The sequence below is a fragment of the Dendrobates tinctorius genome, unplaced genomic scaffold, assembly GCF_039654945.1.
Source record: "Dendrobates tinctorius isolate UK_male_01 unplaced genomic scaffold, ASM3965494v1 ptg000069l, whole genome shotgun sequence".
Taxonomy (NCBI): domain Eukaryota; kingdom Metazoa; phylum Chordata; class Amphibia; order Anura; family Dendrobatidae; genus Dendrobates; species Dendrobates tinctorius.
In genome coordinates, this window is record NW_027361737.1 from 2,300,505 (window position 1) to 2,325,426 (window position 24,922).

Genomic DNA, 24,922 nt, shown 5'->3' on the forward strand with positions numbered 1-24,922 from the left:
CATTTACTTTCTCTAGCTAGAACCTTGCTGCGTAAGTCCCCCCCTCTAAGAGGTTTTTTTACTTGTTCAATTCCCATGAAGGAAAAACTAGATAAATTACCACTATGGACTTTAGAGAAATGGCGTGAAACAACTGAAGCTCCAACCAAAGGTAAATTTTTAGCATCGGATATGTGTTTTCTCATCCTGGTTTTCAATGAATTCATAGTACAACCAATATACTGAAGTCTACAAGAGCTGCAGCTGATCAAATAGATCACATTTTCAGTGTTGCAGTTAACGAAAGATGCAACACTAAACTCTTTATTATTAGAAAATGAAGAAAAAACTTTTGATTTATTGGCAAAGCCGCAGCAGATGCAGACATTAGCTCCACATTTGAAGAAACCCACAGTTTGTATAGTTTTTAACCAATTATTGGACTTCTTATTCTGATCAATAAACATGCTAGGAGACAATAAAGACGCTAAGGTAGGTGTCCGTTTAGCTACAAACGCCACATTGTGATTATTCAGAATATTTTTTAAAACATCATCCTGCGTTAAGAGTGGCAAGTACCGTTTTATAATGCTAACTATGGTATTATATTGTGGGCTGTAATTAGTACTGAATACCACCTTCGAATCAAATGAGTTCATTGAACGTCTCTCAGTTTTCTCCTGAAGAAGTGAACTTCTATCAATATTATTAACAATTCCTTTAGCTCTGCTAAGTGACCACTTAGAGTATCCTCTTTTTAATAGGTTAGTGCAGGTTTTGTTGGCTTCCATCTCAAAGTCCATATCCAAGGTGCTGTTTCTTTTTAATCTAGTAAGTTCACCTACTGGAATATTTTTTATAACATGTTTGGGATGGTTAGAAGTTGCCATAAGAATGCTGTTGCATGCCGTGGGTTTCCTATAAGGGGCCACAGTAACTTTATTCCCACTGCTGTCTCCAAATAGTTATAAATCCAGAAAATTGATGGAACACATGTCACTAGAGCTAGTAAAGCATAAATTGAAATCATTGTTATTCAGATAAACAACAAACTCATCCAAAGATAAGGTGTCACCCCTCCAGATAAACATCAAGTCATCAATATAGCGGCCCAGCCATATAATGTTGTCCTTAAAGGGATTATCCTCAATAGAAATATATTTTTCCTCCCAAACGGACATAACGATGTTGGCTAGGGACGGAGAAAATTTCGCACCCATACTCACGCCCTTCTTGTTGAAGAAATAAAGAAAAGCATCATTTTACTCCAACTCTGGTTTGCTGAGTTCTTGCTGGATTTCCTTTTTGTTCTACTATTTAATGTCTATCATGGGGTTTTGTAGCCTTGTCTCCCTCATACATAGTAATTTAAGGTGTGCATAAATGTCTATGACAGATTGCTGTCTGGGAATTTCCCATGGACTTTGTTCATAGTCCCTTTCTCCATTTTGTCTGAAACTTTTTTGTTTGTTATCATGTGTTTTTGATTTTGTCAATAAAGATGTTGTTTTAATTTATACCATTGTGTGGTACCATATTTCTCATTTTTTGGTCACCATAAAGTGATTATTATTAACGTTCGTGGTATATTACCCTTAGTGGGATTTTGTGATTATTGGGCAACTATTGTGAATACATGGAATTAAGACAATTGAAAATAAACAAAATATTTACAGCTCAAAAAGAAACTTAATAATGAAACATAATATCACGGCGCAAGTACCACTATTAACAGGGCTCATTGGAGGAGGGTTTGTACTTTTGCAAATTTTAGGAAGAGCGTGCCTAATTGGTGTAACAGGATCTTTTACATATAAATAAACAAACTGTTTCTTATTTAATACTCTCAGTTCCAAACCTTCCTGAACGAGATTCCTGGTTAAATCAGAAATAAGAGTAATTGGATTGAAAGCAAGCATGGTATAAGTAGAAGCATCAGTCAACATTGTTAGAATTTGTAACTGGTACATAGTTGAGTCCATCACAACTACCACTACCACTCTTATCCGCCACGCCATTTGAATTACATTGATTGCATCAGTCGCAGCATGAAAATCAGAATTAATGAACATTTAAATGATCTTTCCAACCCTAATAAATTTACCAACAGGAATATATCCTCTGCATCAAAGCATTTCATCTTGCACCATCAGTGACAGATGAAGTCTGTATGGGTCTTCAGTTTTGAAAAGCTGAGGGAATATAAGCCCTCAAGGGCAGGGTCCTCTCCCCTCTGTATCAGTCTGTCATTGTTAGTTTGTTTACTGTAAACGATATCTGTAATTTGTATGTAACCACTTCTCATGTACAGCACCATAGAATCAATAACCTCAAGAGAAATGTGCTGTCTTCTAGGTGCAAAAAATAAAGATGTGTCTGACAGGATATCAGGACTTTTCAGACCTACAGATGACTACCCATTCCTGCTACTACATGTGGGGAAAAATGACACCCAAGAAAGGACCTGGAAACCATCTGCATTGACTTTAAAAACTTAGGTAAGAAAGTGAAAGAACTGGGAGTGCAGGTGGTCTTCTCTTCCATCCTCCCAGCGAATGGTAATGGAACAAGGAGGTGGAATAAGATTCTGCAGATGAACAACTGGCTACATCGATGGTGCCATCAGCAAGGATTTGGATTTCTGGATCACAGAGTGAATTCCCTATGCGATGGACCGCTTGCTAGAGATAGGGTGCACCTTATGAAAACTGGAAAACATGTATTTGGATGTCGCCTTGCTACACTCAACAGGAGAGCTTTAAACTAGAGCAAAGTGGGAAGGGAAGCAAAAGGTCAGAAAAAAACATACACCTGACAAATATTATTGAGAACTCTGCTATTAGAAGTGAAAAGGAAGAGCAAAGACAAAAAAAATCAAAATAATAGAAATATTGGAGGAAGAGAAACCAATCACAAACTAAAATATTTCTTTACAAATGCACAAAGTATGGGCAAGAAGCAAGGAGAATTGGAACTACTAACACAGGAGAAGAAATATGATGTCATTGGAATCACTGAAACTTGGTGGGACAATACACATAATTGGAATACAAGACTAGAAGGATACAACTAAATTGCAAGAAACAGACTTGATAAAAGAGGAGAAGAATACGTTATATGTTAGAAAAGCGTAAGAATACAAGGAGAGAACAACGGAAAGGACACCATTGAAAGCATGAACTACAGGCTGCCTGTGCAAGCTGAAGATATGGATGAACTATTTATGCATAAAATGGCCAAGTTCTACAAAAAATATGACATAGTGGTCATGGGTAGAGATGAGCGAATTTGCCTTTTTTCGGGTCAAGTCGGGTTTCATGAAACCCGACTTTCTCAAATGTCGGGTCGAACGAAATCGACCGATTATCGTGAAAAGTCAAAGGCCGACTGAAACACGAAATCCAATGCAAGTCAATGGGGAACGAAGGTCGGCAGGGAGTGGAGGACAGGAAACACACCTACAGTGCTCATTTTAATGCCAAAAGCATCAATTCATATTGCTTAAGCTTGTCAAACTTAATTTACTTTATAATAATAGTTAGGTGTTGAAAACTGGGGGTTATTTGGCTAAAGTTGTGGGCCCTGGACCAAAGAGTGTCACTGGGCTCTTTTAACACATGCCACAATTCATGATCCTCTGATACGGCAGAGAAATAGCGGTATAGTACAATGAAAAATACTTAAATTCTTACATCTCATGACTGATATCCATTTTAAATTCTCCAATAGCTCCAAAAATGGACAGTATATTACTCCATACAGTATTATGACCACCGCATAGTGCGCTATACAGAGTAATAAGGCCCATATATTTCTCCATACAGAATCATTGGTCCCATATAGTGTTTGAAACAGTATATGATGAGCTCCACATAATGCTACAGTATATGTTGGTCCCCATGGATGAAGCTCCACTGTGTTATGGGCCCAAATAATGTTCCATATATAATGGGCCCCATTTCTAATGCTGCACCGCATAATGGGCCCTGTAAATGCTCCTCCAGTGTCTGATGTCCACCTTTGGAATGCTCCAGTGTATGGTGGGCCTCATATATAATTCTCCAGAGTATAGTGCTCCCCAAAAATAGCTGTCACAACATTGAAAACAATTAAATAAGTCTCCTCGCTAGGGAATCCCTGTACTAGTCTGGACTCCTCGTCGTCCCGATCTTCCATCTCACTGCACTTGGACTGTTTAGGCAGAGGGCGTACAGACCTGATGTCATTGCGCTCTCTGACCAGAATGTCACTGTCAGGAAACGCGGAAGACGTCATGGCGGTGGAGCAGGGAGAGGTAAGTATTTCAACTTTGCAAGTGCTGTGATCTTGAGCAAGCAGGGGGGGCCCACTCGTTGGCATCGGCACTGGCACAGGGCCCCTCATAGTACGGCGGTGTGTCTGACGGCGGGTGGCTCCCACCGGCAGAGATACTTTTGCATACTATGAGGGGCCCTGTGCCAGTGCCGTTGCCCATGAGTATGCCCCCCCACCTGCTCAAGGAACCTGCACTTTCATCTGCACCTTCCTCTTTGTCACCGTGTAAGGAGGTATAGTATGCGGGAAGGGGAACCTGAGTTTCATCAGGGTCAAATTCTGGCTGTGTAGAGTGCGAGGGGAATGTAGTGGTCTGGGTTAATGTACCAGCAGAATCATCTAGCAGTGGCTGGGCATCAGTGCATTTGTGGTGCCCCCAGGAGTACGGTCGCCACAGTGGCATTACCTTCCTCCTAGGGAGTGTGATGTCATGCTTGGGAGCAACGAAGGATCTCTCTACCAGTTAAACCAACACACAACGCAGTTCCCAATCCAGGCCAGCAGGGAGAGCGCTGAACCTGACTGCTGAGGAGCTGCTCTCTGTGGTCGGGAGGAGGTAAGTTAGGGCAGTCTGTGAAGGGAAGGGGAAGTGTGTGGACGTGAGAAGGGGAGCTGGAGGATGAGCAGAGTTAAGGCTCACTCCCAGCAGGAGCGCATGGTCAGGATTCCGGTCTCCGAGTTTGTAGGGGCACTGACGGTCCTGCAGCAGAAACCAGAGGAAGTAGCAGCTGTAATTGCTCTGTTCCCAACTAAGGCTCGGCGGCCCCAGCAGCGACGTGTGTGAGCCAGAAGGAAAAGGCTATGGCTGCCTGCCATACGAGAAAGTTCCAAAAGAGAGTCAACAGGGGGAACTTCAGTGAACTCAGTACTGCAAGTACCTCAGATAAGCGCTAGAACGGAGGCCACACTACCTTTCTGCAGAGAGAGAATTCCAAATTGGCTTCCAGGCTGACCAACTCCTTCTCCATCTGTACTCTGGGTCCTGGACGGCACTTATCAAGTACAGGTAAAGGAACTGCATGACTGCGTCTGTCATCTTTCTCCTGCGCCTGGCGCATGGCTCTGCTGCATCCTGTACTGCACACCATCTACCAACTCTTTCATCTGCCCTGCGACTACGACCCTACCTGTGCAGGGCTTCTACATCTTAGCTGCACCACAACATCTGTCCCAGTGAAGCGACACTGCAGCATGGGTCAATCTGATCAGAAACCACAGGTGACGTCACGTATCATTCACCTATAAACGTTATTCACCCCTTTGCATGGATGCCCAGGGCCACGTAACGGGTCATCACCACCAACGTGACACATCCCTCTGAGACACTGGCCTGGTACCGATTAACCCCACTGCCCTGGCTGGCCACCCACACTCCATGTCAGATTAATCTTGGACTGGGGAATTCACGATTTGACTTAATAACCCAGGCATGGTATAATAGAAAGAGCTACATGGACTAATGTGAAGTGTGGCCTGCTGCATCATTCACTTTTGGTGGGGGTGAAGGACACAAGGAAAGGGGTTCTTCCTGACCAGGAGCCAGCACTTGACGACTCAGTACTTGCATTTTTTGAAACTTAAGAAGAGGAGAGCATATTTGCCTGATTCTCTTTCAGTAATGTACGCTAAAACCATTTCCTGATGCTCCGACTTTAAAAGCGGTTAACCTAATCACAGAAAAGGCAGCCTTCCAGGCGCTCCGGAGCCAGACCATGATGCAGGCTCAACACCTCCTGCCTTAGCTGCTATTGTGCTTTTGCCACTACCAGCAGATGCACCACCACCATCAGCACCAACTGCCCCCCCACACGTCCACGTCCACAGCCTCTTCCACCAAACTTCAAAATGTTACAGAACATGAACCCAAAATGACATCAGATATATGGTACTTTATCAGAAGCGTACAGCTCTATACAGTCAAAGGATGATTGTCAATCTCCCTATATATACCATCAGTCACACAGAGACGCTCACAGGCTCAGTATGGATTAGACAAGAATATAAAAAGTAGAAAAAGTGTACAGTATCAACAGATAGCAGGTATATATAGTATAGTTTAAACATTCTAAATCTCTGTAGATATTTCAGGAGGCAGACACAGACACTCTCAGGCTTAGTATGGATTACAGCACAATATAAAAAGCCATAAAAAGGTAATGGATCTGAAGAGTACAGCTGTACACAGTGTAGGGGTCATTGTTGTCAATCTCAGTATTTATTTCCACAGTCAGAAAATAACTCTCACTTGGTCAGTTTGGATTAGACCAGAATATAAAAGGCAGTAAATGGGTAATGTATCACAAGCGTAGAGCTGTATACACTAGTGTTGGGGTAATTTTTAAATCTACATCTAAATTGCAGGAGTAACCCACAGACTGTCACACGCTCAGGATGGATCACACCACAATATAACAAGAAGATCCGCAAGAAAAAATCACACATGTGGGACAATGCTCCATGTGTCAATGATACACTTAGAGTGGTGGGTGGAGGAGGACTTCCTGGCAGAAAGGGTACAGAATCACCAGATACCAGGTATATATAGCATAGTTTAAGCATTAAAAATGTACGTCTATATATTCAGGAGTAGTGTTGAGCCACCCCGCTAGTGTTCCAGTTCGTTTTGGTTCATCGAACACGAGGCAAGTTCGTCGAATGTTTGTCGAATGTTCGACGAACAACATTGAAAACAATGGCAGGCAAACACAAACCCATACAAACACATAGAAAACAATTACATAACACCTTAAAAGGTGTCCCAAAGCAGACAAAATGCTCAGAATACAAAAATAACATATGGAAAACGGCAACTACATATAGAAAAGAGGTGGAAGAGTAAAAGGAGGAGGAGGAGTCACAGATATAGGCATGTCATGCCCTTATGAAGTCAAGAAAGGCTGGAATAAAAATGTAAAATACCAAAAAACAGTAAAAATCTTAAATCGAAGATGATCATACACCGTCGGACTTCCCACCATAAATTAGGCAAACTGCTGATCGGGCGGCGTTATTCCCACGAACCTCTAAACAGCATCCATGAAGGCAAAGTGTTTGTTATCCAGGTACAGTATGGTTGCAAAGCTGAACCTTAAAGGAATGTCAAGAAGGGCACCACCAGGAGAGGAGCTTGTGCTCAATTTGACTCCACCCGGGAAACCTTAACCATGCCAGCTACAGAAAAGATTGACAGATTGCAAGCTTTGTTGATTCTGTGGGTGGTGGTGGATGTCCGTTTTTATTTGTGCTAGCGATTTGTCAGCTTAATTCCGTTAATGAACGAGACTCCGGCATGCCCCCGCGGTACGCGTCAAGCTTACTAGAGGGACACGCGAGGCTCTGGCACACGAGATCGATCAATGGCAGGTCTGTCATGCCCTTCCATGTCCGGGGCTGCATGCGCGCTACACAGAAAGGTCCAGCATGTGTCGCTTACAGGTGCAGATAACCCGCTGAACCCCGTTAGTGATGGGGATCTGGGATTACAATTCTTCCCCGCGAACAAGGATTTCCCAGTAAGTGCAGGTCAACCAGAATTCCGGAATTAGGCCTAACCGGCATTCCAGAAAGAATGTGAAAAAATTAAGTGTCCAAACCACAGGTGGTGTAGCTTGCTTAACAGCTGGGCTCCTATGCTGAGCAGCACGCAGTTCTTACTTAAACAGGCGGCATAGCTTGGTTCACTGGTGGGCTCCTCTGCTGAGTAGCAGACACTGCTACAAGGCCCAAAAGGATTTTCTGGACAAGATGCGGTAAAAAATAATTAGAAACACACACGGTGTAGCTCCTTGACACGTGTACTACACCGCTTGCTACCACACACTGCTACTATGCCATGAAACAGTCTATTAACATTAAAAACCATTATTAATGTGAAAATCAAGTTACGCTTTTGGTGAACGAACCGTTCTCGAACGGCACTTCGAACTCGAACACCGCCCAAACAGCTGGAATTTTAAATTGGCAAACAGGTCGACTCGAACACCGCTCATCTCTAATCAGGAGGCAGACTCAGACATTCTCAAGCCCAGTATGGATTCGACAAGATTGTAGAAAGTTGAGAAAGGGTACGGTATCACCCGATAACAGGTATATATGTAGCATAGTTTACACATGAAAAACCTATGTCTATTGTAGGGATGTGACTCGTTTAGGTGCAGCGGGAGACAAATATGATGCAGGTTCTTCCAAAGTTCATGTGGTTTATTCACGTCATAAACACACAAGGCAGCGTAACACCAAAAAGGAACCTTTAGCTCATTCAAAAAAGCACAAATGTCCGTGGTTGTAGACTCAGACCAGGAGTCTCAGCACACATGGGAGGCTTAGTCCTCTCCACACACAACTCCCTGGTTCAGGAGCAGGCCACATTATAAGGCTGTAGCCACACCCATGAACCCAGCAGCTGACTGGTCTCCTGACTGTGACCTCACCACAGGTCCTTCAAACAACAACAATAATAATATCTGGTATGCTTTACTTATGCCTTACATTATAGAGACAAGCCATTTATGAGGCACATATCTCCCATCGATTACACAACCCTTAGCCCTGCCACATACCTCCCCCCTCTGCCTAAAGCCGTGGGGCTTGGCACTTTCACCTACCAGGCAAGGGATTCTGGAGAGGGCATCGGCATTCCCATGTAGCTTCCCGGCCCTATGCTCTACATGGAAGCTGAAGTCTTGTAGGGCTAAGAACCAGTGGGTGACCCTAGCATTCTTGCCCTTTGTTTCCCTCATCCACCTGAGTGGGGCATGGTCGGATATTAACCTAAACTTCCGTCCCACCAGGTAGTACCATAATGTGTCCACTGCCCATTTTATGGCCAAACACTCCTCTACAACTGAGTAATTTCTCACACAAGATGTCAACTTCCTACTCAAGTAGAGAACAGGATGCTCCTCCCATCGTATCTCTTGGGAGAGGACTGCTCCTACCCCGACATCTGAGGCATCTGTCTGGAGCACAAATTCACGTTTAAAGTCTGGGGCCACCAAAACGGGTTGCTTACATAGAGCTCCCTTCATTTCTTGGAAGGCTGACTCTGGTTCTTCGGACCAGCTGACCATCACTGACTTTGTCCCCTTAAGCAGATCAGTTAGAGGTGCAGCCATTGTGGCGAAGTTTGGGATGAACCTCCTGTAATATCCCACAATCCCCAGGAAGGCTTTAACTTGCTTCTTTGACAGAGGTCGCAGCCATGTTTGAATTGCCTCCACTTTATTGATTTGGGGTTTGATCTCGCCACGCCCCACTACATATCCGAGGTACTTGGCTTCTTCTCTCCCCAAGGCACACTTCTTTGGGTTTATTGTAAACCCCGCCTCTCTTAGAGCGTCAAACACTGCTTGGACCTTTTCCAGGTGAGTCTCCCAGTCCGGGGTAAAGATGATGATATCATCTAGATATGCGGCAGCATATAGCTTATGAGGTGCAAGGATTCTATCCATCGCCCTCTGGAAGGTTGATGGAGCTCCCTGTAGGCCAAACGGCATCCGGACATACTGGAAGCACCCGTCTGGTGTGGAGAATGCCGTCTTCTCTTTGGCTTCCTGTGCCATGGGAATCTGCCAATATCCCTTTGTCAGATCCAAAGTGGTTATGTACCTGGCCGGTCCAAGTCTCTCGATGAGCTCATCAATGCTTAGCATGGGATAAGCGTCAAACTTGGAGACCTCATTCAGCTTCCGGTAATCGTTGCAGAACCTCCATTCACCATTAGGTTTTGGGACCAGGACAATCGGGCTCGACCAGCCGCTCTTGGATTCCTCAATGACCCCGAGCTGCATCATACGCTGCACCTCCTTGGAGATTACCTCTCGCCGGGCCTCAGGAATACGATACAGTTTCATGTTCACCCGCACATGTGGCTCGGTCAGAACTTCATGCTCCACCACCTTTGTGCACCCCGGCACCTCTGAGAACAGGTCCCTGTTTTTCTGGAGTAACTCCCGGCACTGCTGTTTCTGGGCCTTCGATAGCGTCTCCGCTATGGTAACCGCTCCAACCTCCCCTTCTAGGTTGCCCAGCAAGCACGGAGTTACCACTGGCTCTCTACCTTGCCACGGCTTGATGAGGTTGACATGGTAAACCTGGTATGGCTTCCGTCTTCCGGGTAGGTGGATCTTGTAGTTTACGTCTCCCAGCTTCTCCACCACCTCATATGGCCCTTGCCACTTGGCCAAGAACTTACTCTCCACCGTCGGGATTAGCATGAGAACTCGGTCTCCCGGATTCAACTGCCTCACTCTGGCTGACCGGTTGTAGACCCTGGCCTGAGCCTCTTGTGCCTGGCGGAGATGTTCTTTAACAAGGGGCATCACCTTCGCAACCCTCTGCTGCATCAGTGCCACATGCTCAATGACGCTTCTGTGGGGCGTGACTTCGGCTTCCCAGGTTTCCTTGGCTATATCTAGGAGACCTCACGGATGCCGGCCGTACAGAAGCTCGAAGGGCGAGAACCCCATGGAGGCCTGGGGAACTTCACGGATAGAAAACAGTAAATACGGTAAGAGACAATCCCAGTCTCTACCATCTTCCTCTATGACTTTTCTCAGCATGCTCTTCAGTGTCTTGTTAAACCTCTCAACAAGGCCATCTGACTGCGGATGGTACACTGAAGTCCTTAACTGGGAAATTTGCATGACTCTGCACAATTCTCTCATCACCTTGTTCATAAAAGGTGTCCCCTGGTCGGTCAGGATCTCCTTCGGCAAACCCGTTCGGGAAAACACATGGACCAGCTCGCGGGCTATACTCTTCACAGAGGAGTTTCTCAGGGGAATGGCCTCAGGATAGCATGTGGCATAGTCCAGGATGACTAATATATACTGATGGCCCCGAGCTGATTTAACTAAGGGACCGACCAAGTCCATAGCAATTCTCTCAAATGGCACCTCAATAATGGGCAGTGGCACAAGAGGGTTCCGAAAATTAGATGTGGGGGCAATTAACTGACATGTCGGGCAGGATCTGCAATAGTTTGCTATTTCCCGGTGACACCCAGGCCAATAGAACCTCTGTACAATACGTTCCTGCGTTTTTTCCACCCCCAGGTGTCCCCCCAAGATGTGTGAATGGGCCATGTCCAACACTTTCCGTCTATAGGGGCCTGGTGCTATTAACTGCTCTACCCCTTCCTCCCTTATTTTCGTGACCCGGTACAACAATTCCCCACTCAACATAAAATAGGGGAAACTTGTGTCTGCTCCTGGCTCTTGTGCAACCCCATTAATGACGGTGACATTGTTAAAGGCTTCCCTTAGCGTGGGGTCCCTATGTTGGTCAGTCCCAAAATTCTCCCCGGCCACCCCTAACTCCGGGATGTCAGGTACAGGGGACCCTTCCTCTTCATCCCCAACAAGGATACATAAAGGAAACCGGTCTGCCTCAGGTGGTGGTGATGGATTGGAGTGGATTGGATTGGTTCCTGCTCTTGCTAGCACACTCAGAACCCATCCCCCACAGATCCCAAAACAGACAGAAATCCCGGCCAATAATTATAGGGTGCAACAAGTCTCGAACAACGCCAACTTCATGCGACTAGGTGCCATGCGCCGTTTCAATATTCACCCTAGCCATAGGGTAGTCCTTTGCATCGCCATGTATGCACCAAACATCAATCTTTTTACCCGGGAGTATGTTGAGAGGAAAACGGGACCTCACAAGGGTCACCAAGCTCCCGGAGCCCAGAAGCGCCATTACTGCTCGACCGTTCACCTTCATGGGACACGCTTGTGGCCCCTGGCTAGGTAGCGAGTTCACACTGCAAGCTGGATATGCGTAGTATGAACTACGGCATCCCATGCTGCAGTCCATCTGCTCGGTGGTCCAGCTTCCAGCAAATAATATCACCCAAGGGGACCTTGGGCACTGCCTCCCCCGCCCCTTTTGACCTTGGACGCACCACCCCTTTTTGGGACTCCGCCCCCTGCTGGGACCCCCAATACGGAATGGGCTGCTTCCCCAAGGAACCTTCCATCCCCTGGTATCTCTCGACCAGCCCAGCCAGTTCATCAGCATTTTGGGGATCACCCTGGGCAACCCAAGTCTGTAGAGGTCTCGGCAGAGAATGCACAAACCGATCCATCACAACTCGCTCCACCATCTGTGCAGGGGAAGATGACTCTGGCTGCATCCATTTCTGGACCAGGTGCAATAGGTCAAACATTTGGGAGCGCGGGGGTTTGTCCCGGTGATAGGTCTAGCGATGAACTCGCTGTGCCCTGGTAGTCATTGTTACCCCCAAGCGTGCGAGAATTTCCACTTTTAATTTGGGATATTCTCTAGCATCTTGTACAGTCAGGTCAAAGTACGCCTTCTGGGGCTCCCCCCGTAAGGTATGGGGCCAGTACCTCCGCCCACCGCTCTGGCTGAAGTTTTTCCCACTCAGCCACCCTCTCAAACACCGTCAGGAAGGCCTCCACATCATCCTCAGGGGTCATTTTTTGTAATGCGCGTCTTACCGCCTTCTCGACGTTAGTGGCATCAGCCCTACCTGGGGTTGAGGCGCTCGTCCTGCCCTCCTGGATGGCGGTTGCCAGAAGCTGCATCTGCTGCTGTTGTTCCTGCTGGCTCTGCTGGAACTGCTGCCGCTGCTCCTGCTGGCTTTGCTGGATCTGCTGTAACAACAGCTTGTTGGTTTCCTGTTGCAGTGCTTGGGACTGGACCAGGTGTTTCAGCAGGTCCTCCATTATTCCAGGCAGTGCTTGTTGCCCCGCTGGAAACTTCACCCAGGACATGCAGCAACTGTCTCAAGTCTCTGCTGGGACCGCTGCCCGCATTCTCCACCAATTGTAGGGATGTGACTCACTTAGGTGCAGCGGGAGTCAAATATGATGCAGGTTCTTCCAAAGTTCATGTGGTTTATTCACGTCATAAACACACAAGGCAGCGTAACGCCAAAAAGGAACCTTTAGCTCAGGCAAAAAAGCACAAATGTCCGTGGTTGTAGACTCAGACCAGGAGTCTCAGCACACATGGGAGGCTTAGTCCTCCCCACACACAACTCCCTGGTTCAGGAGCAGGCCACATTATAAGGCTGTAGCCACACCCATGAACCCAGCAGCTGACTGGTCACCTGACTGTGACCTCACCACAGGTCCTTCAAACAGCAACAATAATAATATCTGGTATGCTTTACTTATGCCTTACATTATAGAGACAAGCCATTTATGAGGCACATATCTCCCATCGATTACACGACCCTTAGCCCTGCCACACTATATATCAGGAGGCAGAATCAGAGGGTCTCAGGCCCAGTATGGATTTGACGTGATTGTACAAAGTTGAGAAAGGGTACAGTATCACCGGTTAACAGGTATATATAGCATAGTTTAAACATTAAAAACCTATGTCTATATATCAGGAGGCAGACTCAGACGGTCTCAGGCCCAGTATGGATTCGACGTGATTGTATAAAGTTTAAAAGGGTACAGTATCACTGGATACCAGGTATATATAGCATAGTTTAAACATTAAAAATCTGTGTGTATATTTCCGGAGTCCGACAAAGACACTCACAGCCTCAGTATGGATTAGACAAGAATCTAAAAAGTAGAAAAAGGGTTATGTATTTGAAGCGTACACCATTATACACTGTTGTGGTATTTTTCAATCTTCATATATATTTCAGTCTCAGTAAGACAGTCCAGACTCTCCGCAAGAGGAAATGAGATGGATACAAGTACAGATGGAAAGTCGACTGATTGCAGAAATTTTAGAATTACTAATCACGGTAAAAACTCCCGGGAGAATTCTCTGAGGCGATGCTGACCCTCAATTACTTTGTGGAAACAGCGAAAACAGTTCTTGGTAAGAAAGGTTTGCTGTATCGCAGTACCGTGGAACCCATAACCGTTACTCATCTCCATCAAATTGTGATCACAGGGACAGATGTAGAAATTGTCCTCACTGCCTATCATGATCTGTCAGGTAACTTTGGAGTGCAAAAGACACAAGCCACAGGCCGTAGGCGATTCTCTTGGATTGGCATGCGAGGACACATTTAAAAATGTGGGCAGGAATGTCACACGTCTGTGAGTCAGAAAACCGTGAAAGCTGATGATAAACCACCACTGCATCTCATTGTGAGTCGACGTCCATAACAAATGGAAGCCATTGATCATCTGAAGATAAAGCCCAGCAGGACAGGGCATAGGTACGTCTTAACCACATCTATCATTTCACCAAATTTGTATTGGCAGTCCCAGTGAAGTATTTAACAGGCCAGACTACACAGTGGTGGAGCAGGGGGAGGTAAGTATTGCAAGTGCTGGTGCCCTGAGCAAGCAGGGGGGGCCCACTCGTGGGTGGCGGTACTGGCACAGGGCCCCTCATAGTACGCCGGTGTGTCTGATGGCGGGTGTGCACCCTCACCGTCAGAGACACTTGATTCTACTATGAAGGACTTTGTGCCAATGCCGTTGCCAAAGAGTGTGCCCACCCACCTGTCCAGGGCAACGGCACACTGTGGGGGGAGGCAGCCCAGTTAGGGAGGTGGAAAAAATGCATATGTTGATGTTGGACATTCAGCAGCTGCAAATGGAGTAATTGGAGAAGTCCGCGGAAGAGGAGGACAAAAGCAAGCCATTTTTCTGGCAACCTACGTGTCAGCAGGGGAGGGTGGGACAAAATCCTTTGAAACCCATGCATGGTTCATTATAATGAAGGTTAGATCATCAACATTTTGGGTCAACAGACAGGTTCTTTTTTCTGTCAGGATTGATCCAGCAGCACTGAAGACTCGCTCAGATAACTCATTAGCAGCAGGGCAAGCGAGCTCCTGTAAGGCATATTGTGCCAATTCAGGCCAGGTGTCAAGTTTACTGGCCCAATATTCAAAGGGGAATGAACGGTGAGGGAGAACATCGATATGGGATGAGAAGTAGTTTGTTACCATAGTTGACAACTGCTGTCTCCTGTCACTTTCGATCGATGCAGTATTACCAGTCATGTGAGCTGTACTTGAAAAATCAGTCCACAACTTGGTCATGAAACCACTGTGCCCAAACACCACTTCGCCTGTGTGCACCACGAACACCTTTTCCATGTTGCCCCCTACGGCTCGTTGGAAAAATATCACCGCCGCTGTTTAACAGAGTTGCTTGTTTGTTAGCGAATATTAGCTCTAGGTTCTCCTGTGGCATGATGTTTTGGAATTTGCCTTTATAGCGTGGATCCAGGATGCTGGCCAACCAGTAGTCATCATCGTTCATTATTTTGGCAATGCGGGGGTCCCTTTTTTGGATCTGCAAGGCATAATCAGACATGTGGGCCAATGTTCCAGGTGTCAATGATGCACTGCGAGTGCTGGGTGGAGGAGCACTTTCTGGCAAATCAACATCCCTCCAGTCACGCACAAAGCCTGTACCTGACCTTGCCACGCCAACATTTTTTCTTGCCCCCTGAGAAGCATCCTCCTCCCCAAAATAATCATCCCCATCATCCTCCTCCTCTTCCTCTTCTTCCTCCACCTCATCCACGAGACTTCCCTGAGCAGACAATGGCTGACTGTCATCAAAGCTTCCCTCCTCCTCTTCCTTCTCGGTTGCAAACGCCTGCTCCTTAATGTGCATCAAAGTTTGCATGAGCAGACAGATAAGTGGGATGCTCATGCTTATGATGGCGTCGTCTGCGCTTATCAGCCATGTGCATTCCTCAAAACACTGAAGGACTTTACAGAGGTCTTTCAGCTTCGACCACTGCACACCAGACAACTCCATGTCTGCCTGCAAACTGCCTGCCCGTGTATCCTCCCACAAATGAATTACAGCCTGCCTCTGTTTGCACAGCCTCTGAACAATGTGCAGGGTGGAGTTCCACCTTGTTGCAACGTCGATAATTAGGCGGTGCTTGGGAAAGTGGAGCAATCGCTGCAGCTTCTGCATACGAGTGGAGTGGACGTTTGAGCAAAAGATGTGCGAGCACAGTCTTTGCACCTTATGGAGCAGGGGTGTTAACTCCGGATAATTATTGAGGAAGTACTGCACCACCAGGTTAAAGGTGTGAGCCAGGCAAGGTATGTGTCTGAGTTTTGAAAGGGCTATGGCTGCCACAAAATTCCGGCCATTATCACTAAATAACTTGCCTGCCTCAAGATGTAGACTGCCCAGCCATGACTCAGATTGTTGCTGCAAGTAGTCAGCCAGTAGCTCCGTGGTGTGTCTGTTGTCGCCCAAACACATCATCTTCAACACAGCCTGCTGACGCTTACCACTAGCTGTTCGATAGTGGGACAACTCGTGTACAACACTGGCAGCTGCGGATGGAGTGCTTGTGCGACTGCGCTCTGTGGATGAACTTTCGCTTATGGAGGAGGGTCGAATGCCTACAGCAAACTGTTTCCTATACCGTGGGCTAGGCAGCACTGTCACACCGCCGCTGTCCCCTGTGGACCCTGCATCCACCACATTAACCCACTGTGCAGTGATGGACACGTAACGGCCTTGGCCATGCCTACTGGACCATGCATCTGTTGTGAGGTGCATCTTTCCACTCACAGATTGCTTGAGTGCATGGACAATGCGGTCTTTCACATGCACGTGGAGGGCTGGGATGGCTTTTCGCGAAAAGAAGTGCTGACTGGGTAGGTCATAGCGTGGTACTGCGTAGGCCATGAGCTTGTGGAAAGCTTTGCTTTCAACCAACCGGTAGGGCTTCATCTCTAATGAGATTAGTTTGGCAATGTGGGCATTCAAAGCCAGTGTACGCGGATGAGAGGATGAGTACTTTATTGTCCTACTCAGAGTCTCCGGTAGGGTGAGCTGGACTTGAGAGCTGCATATGGTGGAACTAGCGGTGGACATGGTGGACTGAGAGAGGGTTGGTGATGGTGATGGTGTTGGTGGTGTTGCTGATGGCCTAGATTCAGTCTTTCGTAGCAATAACATTTTGATTCCATGACTGCTTTGCCCTTGCGATGACACCTCGACAGTTGCTGCTGGTGGTTTGCTAACCGGTGGGCTTACAGTGGGGGAAGCGATGTAGCGTTGCTGACTACCTTCATTCGGAGCAGGTGCACATGTGGTACATGAGGTTTGGTAGTCCGTCCACGCTTGCAAGTGCATGGTGGTTACATTTCTAAGCATGCAACTGGTATTCAAATTTCTCAGATTTTTCCCTCGGCTAAAGGTCTTTGCGCATTTCATACAGATAACTTTTGCCTGATCATTAGGATTTTGTTAAAAAAACTGCCACACTGCACTCTTCCTACTATGGAAGACATTTTCAGGCCTTGCACGCTGTGCTAATTTGACCGTCTGGCCAAGCTGTCCTGCAACCCTTTTGGTTTTTGTAACACGTTTTTGGACTGCTATGGTCATGCCAGATAACAGCTGTTGCGATGTCGTTGCCTGTTGCGGATTCTCCTCTTCCTCTTCTGAGCTATTGGCAGCGGCACCCTCTTCCCCCAATAGATGCCAATCTGGGTCAACAACTGGGTCATCCATCACCTCCTCTTCAGTTTCATGTGCACCTTCCTCTGTGTCACAGTGTAACGTGGTATAGTATGCGGGAAGGGGCACCTGAGTTTCATCAGGGTCTGATTCTGCCTCAGTACACAGCGAGGACAATGTAGTGCTCTGAGTGAATGTACCAGCAGAAAAATCTAGCAGTGGCTGTGCATCAGTGCACTCCATGTCAGATTCATCTTGGACTGGATAATTAACGATTTGACTTGCTAACCCAGGCATGGTATGTGAAAAGAGCTCCATGGAGTAATCAGTAGTGTGGCCTGCCACATCCTTCACTTTTGGTAGGGGTGAAGGACACAAGGAAAGGTGTTGTTCCTGACCAGGAGCCTCCACTGATGACTCAGTGCTTTTATTTTTTGAAACTTCAGAAGAGGAGGCGAGAGAGCTGGAGGCTGTGTCAGCAATGTAAGCCAAAACTTGTTCCTGAAGCTCCTGCTTTAAAAGTGGTTTACCTACTCCCAGAAAAGAGAGCATTCGAGGCCTTGTGGAGCCAGACGATGACGCAGGCTCAACACCTCCTGCCTTAGGGGCTATTGTGCTTTTGCCACTACCAACAAAAGCAACACCACCACCACCATCGGGACCAGCTGGCAATCCCTGCCCACTTCCATGGCATCTTCCACCATACTTCCTCATTTTTGTGAAAGTGTACCCAAAATATCACCAGCTATATGGTACTGTAAAACAAGGAAGAAGGTGTATCTACAATTGGTGAGAATTTGAATCTCACTATAGATTTGAGGACGCAGAACTATTGTCTCAGGCCCAGGAGAGATTACACCTCAATGTAACAGGCTGAAATTGAATGGTGTATGACAAGGTGGAGGGTGTCTATAAGATGGGTGAGAATTTGAATCTCACTATAGATTTGATGACGCAGAACTATTGTCTCAGGCCCAGGAGAGATTACACCTCAATGTAACAGGCTGAAATTGGATGGTGTATGACAAGGTGGAGGGTGTCTATAGTATTGGTGAGAATTTGAATCTCACTATAGATTTGAGGACGCAGAACTATTGTCTCAGGCCCAGTAGAGAATACACCTCAATGTAACTGGCTGAAATTGGATGGTGTATGACAATGTGGAGGGTGTCTATAGGATTGGTGAGAATTTGAATCTCACTATAGATTTGAAGACGCAGAACTATTGTCTCAGGCCCAGGAGAGATTACATCTCAATGTACCAGGCTGAAATTGGATGGTGTATGACAAGGTAGAGGGTGTCTATAGGATTGGTGAGAATTTGAATCTCACTATAGATTTGAGGACGCAGAACTATTGTCTCAGGCCCAGGAGAGATTACACCTCAATGCAACAGGCTGAAATTGGATGGTGTATGATAGGGTGGAGGGTGTCTATAGGATTGGTGAGAATTTGAATCTCACTATAGATTTGAGGACGCAGAACTATTGTCTCAGGCCCAAGAGAGACTACACCTCAATGTAACAGGCTGAAATTGGATGGTGTATGACAAGGTGGAGGGTGTCTATAGGATTCTTGAGAATTTGGATCTCACTAGAGATTTGAGGACGCTGACAATGATGCTCTCCGTCCAAGTATGGACGCAGGCAGCCTAATAAGCAGGACTGCTGCACACACAAAAGGGTGGAAAAATGAACGCTTAGCAACTGTGCAGAAAAGAGGAAGAAAAGTATTTTTGCTTTTAAAAAAGCAGTTTGCACAGCAGTGTGCAAACAGCAATGCAGCTATCAGGGAGCCTTATAAGGCAGCCTAATAACCAACAGAGCTGATGCACAAAAATAGAGCCTCCCCTGTCACTGCACACAAAGTGCTGTGCTGTAAGCGGAAATCACTAACAGCAGAAGCAGTTTTTTGGTTTTTCTTCCCTGCCTAATGCTCTCCCTTATTCTGAATCAACAGCAGCAACCTCTCCCTAATGCTAATATCGGCAGAAGTACGATGGCGGTCGGCATTCCCCCCCTTTTATAGCCCCTGTGACGCCACACAAAGCCAGGCAATCACTTGCATGCCCTTCTCAAAGATGGTGGTGACCGATGCCTATGTCATCGCGTTGCCCACAGTGTGCGTCCTCCATCATTGGCTGAAAAAGGGCGCTGGAAGCATCTTTTGAAATGCAACTTTGGCGTTTTGGTCGCCGACCTCACGCTATGGTCGGGTTTCGTTTCATGAAACCTGACTTCAGCGAAAGTTGCCAACTTTTGAATATGACCGCCCCGTTTCGCTCAACTCTAGTCATGGGTAATTTCAACTATCCAGACATTTGTTGGGAATCGCTCACAGTCAAAACTAACAGGTCAAGCAAATTCTTTTCCTCTCTTACTGACAACTTTATCTTTGAAAAGGTAGGGAAGAAAACAAGGGGATCCGCTACCTTGGATCTAATCCTTATAAACAGGGAGGAAATGGATGAGGAGGTAAGAGTGGCTGAGACCCTAGGAGGTAGCAACCATGCTATTTTTGAATTTTGGATAACTAGAGGCGAAAGACCTGTGATGACTCAGACTTCAAGGTTAGATTTCAGAAAGGAAGATTTTCAGCGACTCAGAAAGAGAATCAGAGGGATCCAATGGCTGGATATCCTTAAGGACAAAAATATTCAGGAAGCACGGGAAATCTTGAAAAATGAGATTCTCAAAGCACAATTGTTAACAGTTTCAAAAAAGAGGGAAGCATTTAGGTAAAACAGGATGGATGAACACAGAACTTAAACACATGCTAAAAAGGAAGAAAGAAATGTTTATAAAATGGAAAGATGGAGGCATATCTAAAGAAGAACATATTGCTGCCTGCAGAACCGGCAGGGTGGACCCAGGCAACTATAGGCCGGTGAGTCTGACTTCTATACCAGGAAAGATCTTTGAACAAATTATTAAACAATATGTATGTCAGTACCTGGATAAGAATGAAGTGATTAAACAGAGTCAGCATGGGTTTGTAACTAATAAGTCATTATTTAAACACTATGTCCAATTGTAAATAATGGCACTTCATCAAATCAGAAAACACACTATGATGGCCACAAAGTGAACTTACCATAAAGAAGCGAACCACAAAATAATATAAAAAAAATAATTTTATTAACAAAATCATATACATTAAAAGGGCCACATACCCATATTTGAAAAAATAACCCAGAAAGGGGACTGCAGCATTATTTTACTGGTATAATACATAGGTAAAAAGTCTATTGACACTGTGAGGGTACGGTCCATATCATTTCATCAAACATCAATATATAAATAAATCCACTAATACCAAAATTGGTTATGATTATGACCGATATTATCCTTATTACAACAGTGGGCGCCCCCGGAAGAAGCAGTAGGGCGAAACGCGCGTCGGGGCGCAGGGGACAGCGGCTGGATCATACTTAGCACATTATAGGTATCCATATGTCTCTATTTATTTAAAATTCCTAATTGGCGGTTGTCATTAATGTGTGTGTTGCTTCACTAATATATTATATAGCGGAGTATGGGGGTTAATGTTGTGGATTTATCTAGCATTGATTAATTATGCCTCTTTTTCTGCCATCATGGATTTAGTTATGTGTTATATGAGTCTATATATGGAAACAGGTGTGTTGACTTTCTGAGGGTGGCCCACTGTTGTAATAAGGATAATATCGGTCATAATCATAACCAATTTTGGTATTAGTGGATTTATTTATATATTGATGTTTGATGAAATGATATGGACCGTACCCTCACAGTGTCAATAGACTTTTTTACCTATGTATTATACCAGTAAAATAATGCTGCAGTCCCCTTTCTGGGTTATTTTTTCAAATATGGGTATGTGGCCCTTTTAATGTATATGATTTTGTTAATAAAATTATTTTTTTTTATATTATTTTGTGGTTTGCTTCTTTATGGTGAGTTCACTTTGTGGCCAACTAATAAGTCATGTCAGACTAACTTAATTTCCTTCTATGACGGAATCTCTGATTGGGTGGATCAAGGAAATGCTGTATATATAGTATATATTGACTTCAGCAAAGCTTTTGACAAAGTATCTCATACAATCCTTATTGAAAAAATGACTAAGTACGGAATGGACAAGGCAACTGTTTGGTGGATTCATAACGGGCTTAGTGATCGGACCCAAAGAGTGGTCGTAAATGGTTGCACATCCAGTTGGAAGAATGTCTCAAGTGGGGTACCACAAGGCTCTGTCCTGGGCCCTGTATTGTTCAACATCTTTATCAACAATTTAGATGAAGGAATTGAGAGTAAACTGATTAAATTTGCTGATGACACAAAGCTAGGAGGGATAGCTAATACTAGAGTAGAGAGAGAGAGGACTCAAAAAGATATAAATAAACTGGAGAAGTGGGCAGCAACTAACAGAATGGTTTTTAACAGGGAAAAATGCAAAGTACTACATCTGGGCAATAAAAATGAAAAAAGCATATACAGAATGGGAGGAATAGGGCTAAGCAACAGCACATTTGAAAAAGACTTGGGTATACTAATAGATCACAGACTGAATATGAGTCAACAGTGTGATGCAGCAGCAAAAATGGCAAATGCAATTCTAGGATGTATTAACAGAAGCATACAGTCTAGATCACGTGAAGTCATTATTTCCCTCTACTCCTCTTTGGTCAGACCTCATCTGGAATATTGTGTCCAGTTTTGGGCACCACATTTTAAAAAAGACATCAACAAACTGGAGCAAGTTCAGAAAAGAGCGACCAGAATGGTGACCGGTCTGCAAACCCTGTCTTATGAGGAAAGGTTGCAGGATTTGGGAATGTTTAGCTTGCAAAAGAGAAGACTGAGAGGAGACTTAATAGCTGTCTACAAATATCTAAAGGGCTGTCACATTGTAGAAGGATCAACTTTATTCTCATTTGCACAAGGAAAGACTAGAAGCAATGGGATGAAACTGAATGGGAGGAGACACAGATTAGATATTAGAAAAAACTTTTTGACAGAGTGATCAATGAGTGGAACAAGCTGCCACGAGAAGTGGTGAGTTCTCCTTCAATGGAAGTCTTCAAACAGAGGCTGGACAGACATCTGACTGGGATGATTTAGCGAATCCTGCTTTGAGCAGGGGGTTGGATCAGATTGCCCAGGAGGTCCCTTCCAACTCTGCGATTCTATTATTCTATGAGGACACGAATCAGATTATCTAAAGCTGGCAATGAATTAAGGCTTTCAAGAGATGTCAAAACAAATAACAAAGGATTTTGGGGATATGTCAAAAGTAAAAGAAAAGTCAAAGATTCTATAGGAATTTTACAGGATAAAAATGATGAAATGGTAAGAAAGGCTGTTGAGAAGGCCAAACTTTTAAATTCCTATTTTGCATCTGTTTTCTCTCAGAATGAAAATGTAACATCGACTGATTTCACTGCCCTATTAAAGGAATAGAAGAATCCAGGATATCTATAAACAGAAAGATAGTGAGGAAACACTTAGATAACATAAATTAATTCAAGTCTCCAGATGAACTACACCCAAGAGTACTGAAGGAGATAGCAGAAGAAATTTTTGAACCACTCTCCATAATCTTTGAAGATTTGTGGAGAACAGAAGTCTCATAAGACTGGAGAAGAGTAAATGTTGTTCCTATCTTAAAAAAGAAGAAGAAGGTGGACCCAGGGAACTATATGCCGGTGAGTCTGGCTTCTATACCAAGAAAGATCTTTGAACAAATTATTAAACAACATGTATGTAAGTACCTGGATAAGAATGAAGTGATTAAACAGAGTCAGCATGAGTTTGTAACTAATAAGTCATGTCAGACTAACTTAATTTTCTTCTATGACAGAATCAGTGACTGGGTGGATCAGGGAAATGCTGTATATATAGTATATCTTGACTTCAGCCAAACATTTGACAAAGTATCTCACACCATCCTTAATGAAAAAATGACTAAGTATGGAATGGACAAGGCAACTGTTAGGTGGATTCATAACTGGCTTTGTGATCGGACCCAAAGAGAGGTCGCAAATGGCTACATATCCAGTTGGAAGAATGTCTCAAGTGGGGTACCACAGGTTTCTGTCATGGGCCCTGTATTGTTCAACATAATTATCAATGATTTAGGTGATGGAATTGAGGGTACACTGATTAAATTTGCTGATGACACAAAGCCAGGAGGGATAGCTAATACTAGAGAAGAGAGAGACAGGATTCAAAAAGATGAGAGAAGCCAGCGATGCTTGTGGTCAGAACGCATTACATAAAGTGCATATGCACATGTCAATTTCTAACTGTATTCCAAATGAGATATTTGGCAAAAAGTTGATCAATCATTTGAGCAACCCCGCCACACCAAGGCAATCTCATGTGGGGCTGTCCTACTCAATGTTTTCTATATTCCCTGTGCCATTGCGGCCTCCTAAATGTATTAAAAGCAAGACCATATTGAATGAAATCTGTACCTGAAACATTTCTGAAATACTTCCATGGAGCCAGAGAGAGCAAGTGCAGATAAAGGCTAACCAGGTCTGGATATGACATCTCAGGTTTAACCTCCACACCTGCCTGACCAGCAAACACAGATGAAGGATGATAGAGGTCCAGATACAGGTGCATAATTAAATAGAGCTTGGGGCAGGGCAGGGCTGCTGTGTGTGCACAGCAACCTAGATCAATCACAGTGAACACAGTAAAATTGGCGAACATAACCCAGCCCGCACGGCAATAGTGGCGGTCAACCACAAACCAACATCAAGTAAAAAAAGGAGAGAAGCCAGCGCTGCTTCTGGTCAGAACGCAATACATAAATAATCTCGAGCAGTGGACAGCAACTAACAGAATGGTTTTTAACAGGGAAAAATGCAAAGTACTACATCTGGGCAATAAAAATGAAAAGAGCATATATAGAATGGGAGGAATAGGGCTAAGCTACAGCACATGTGAAAAAGACATGGGTATACTAATAGATCATAAACTGAACATGAGTCAACAGTGTGATGCAGCAGCAAAAAAAGGCAAATGCAATTCTGGGATGTATTAACCGAAGCATACAGTCTAGATCACGTGAAGTCATTATTGTCCTCTACTCCTATTTGGTCAGATCTCATCTGGAATACTGTGTCCAGTTTTGTGTACCACATTTTAAAAGAAGACATCAACAAACTGGAGCAAGTTCAGAGAAGAGTGACCAGAATGGTGACCGGTCTGCAAACCATGTCCTATGAGGAACAGTTACTGGAT